At 40.7% G+C, this 2,242-nt stretch overlaps 1 pseudogene; it reads left to right on the plus strand.

Annotated features, from left to right (window-relative positions):
• Positions 1-237: 237 nt before the first annotated feature.
• Positions 238-333, plus strand: LOC141421200 (small nucleolar RNA U13; annotated as a pseudogene).
• Positions 334-2,242: the final 1,909 nt, after the last annotated feature.

Consider the following 2,242-nt stretch of genomic DNA (forward strand, 5'->3'; position numbering starts at 1 on the left):
TGCCCTTCTCTTGAAAGAAGTTGGCCCAATGACAAGATGAGCCAATCTCTGTGATAAACAGAATTCCAGGTAGTGACAAAGCTTTCCCTGCAAGAATGCCTCCCTAAGAACAACAGAGTTACGATGGCTAGAATTCCATTAGAATGAATCAGGCAGAAACGGAGAGAAAATTAGATGGAGAACTCTATTTAATGAACTGTGTAAGTTATGGGAATCCTGCTGTCATTTTAAAAAATGATTCTTTTGTGCTTCATAAGCATGATGGTCGGGACAAGCCACTGTGTGACATGTACCTCAAATCTGTTATAATGGGGACACACTACCCGTCTGATCTCAAAGAGCAATAAAAACTAAATGTGAAATTACTGAGACAGGATAAAGTAGTATAAAGCCTAAAGTAAGTGTACCTCATTGATGAAAGCTCTCCCTTACCACCCACTCCGCCCCCTCCCCCTCCCCCCTCTCAATACCCAGCAGAAACTATTTTGCCCTTATTTCTAATTTTGTTGAAGAGAGAGTATAAGCAATAATAGGAAGGAACAAGGGTTTTTGCTGGTTGAGATAAGGATAGCTATACAGGGCATTGACTCACATTAATTTCCTGTGCATGGGTGTTACCTTCTAGGTTAATTCTTCTATATCTAACCTTTTCTCTAGTTCCTGGTCCCCTTCTCCTATTGGCCTCAGTTGCTTTTAAGGTATCTGCTTTAGTTTCTCTGCGTTAAGGGCAACAAATGCTAGCTAATTTTTTAGGTGTCTTACCTATCCTCACCCCTCCCTTGTGTGCTCTCGCTTTTATCATGTGCTCATAGTCTAATCCCATTGTTGTGGCAGACACTTTCATAGTTTCCATTAATTTATCTTTCTGGTGACTTCTGCAATCATTTTTCCCATTTATTACATTAAAAATTTCAATGTCTGTACTTTTTAATTTCTAGAATTCCTCTTTGTGATTTTTTCCAATCTATTTGCTTTTTGGATTTTTTTTTTTTTTTTTTGCTTCTTTATTTCAATGAATGTTTTCAACAGTTTCAAAGACTTTCAGGATGGCCTAAATTTTGTAGACTTTTGCATTTAAAAGTTGTATCCTGGCTGGCACAGTGGCTGAAGTGGTAAGAGCACCTGCCTAATATGTGTGATGCTCAAACCTCAGTGCCACCAAAAAAGAAAATATATTTAACAAAAATGGGGCCTGGGGTGTGGCTCAAGTTGTAGAGTACCTGCCTCACAAGTGAGAGGCCTTGAGTTCAAACCCCAGTCCTGTTGTATTCTTCTTAGTCTCTCTGTGAGATCATCTTTAGTGACTGTAGACTATGGAGTCTCAGGTTCCCCTGTGGGATGGGAACATTTCATAGGGTGTTTGAATTCTCCTTCTGCTTAGGATCTAAACATAGGACCATTTAAGATAAATTTTTATACTATATCTCATTTTGGGGTTCTCTCACCTTGAGGAGAGTAACATTTTGGACCATATATCCATAAGTGGCATGAGTCTATGGCTCTTGTTTCTAGTGGGTGACTGGGAATAGAGTCTAAAAGGCTTTAATTTCTTTCTTGATGACCTTAAAACCACATTCTCCTAAGGCAGATATCTGGGTCTTGTGCTTTTCCTGTCAGCTCCTTCTTCACTTTTGGCATCCTTTCTTGCTGTTTTATGCTTAACCACATATTAAAAACATCTTAAAAATATATTTTCCCAGCATTTCTATGGATTTGGAGCAGCCATTTGGGGTTTCCCACTGTGGTGGATACTGTGATGCATGGCCCAGAAACCCCTTCACTGAAGGATTTGTTGACCCAGCTGCTGGCAGTACTGTCGGTAGATAGAGCTCAGCTGTCAACCCTTCGGGGATTGCTCAGCTGCAGAAAGTCTCTTCATCCAAGGTCATGTCCTTTTCTTTCCCTAGGCGGCCCACATCTAATGACTGATTAATCCAAGATTATAAAGGCTCCACCATCTTGGTCCAACCTGGGATAGTTCTGAAGAGGCATTCTATTTTTAATGATTTCTGTGAGTTTGGTCAAGGCTGTCACTGATTTTTGCATTGCAGCCTGACTCTTCCTTTTGCCTGCTCCTGTTTCCTACCCTGCCTTTTATAGGTATCGACTCCAAGAGCACCCCTGATGAGCATCTGTCCCCTGACCTCCTCTTCACTGCTGCTTCCCGGAAAACCAACCTGTGATGTTCCTATCAGGAAATATGAGGCAAGAAATCTCATATTTTAGAATATTTTTTTGCTGC

This window comes from Castor canadensis, chromosome 2 (genome assembly GCF_047511655.1).
Source record: "Castor canadensis chromosome 2, mCasCan1.hap1v2, whole genome shotgun sequence".
Taxonomy (NCBI): Eukaryota; Metazoa; Chordata; class Mammalia; order Rodentia; family Castoridae; genus Castor; species Castor canadensis.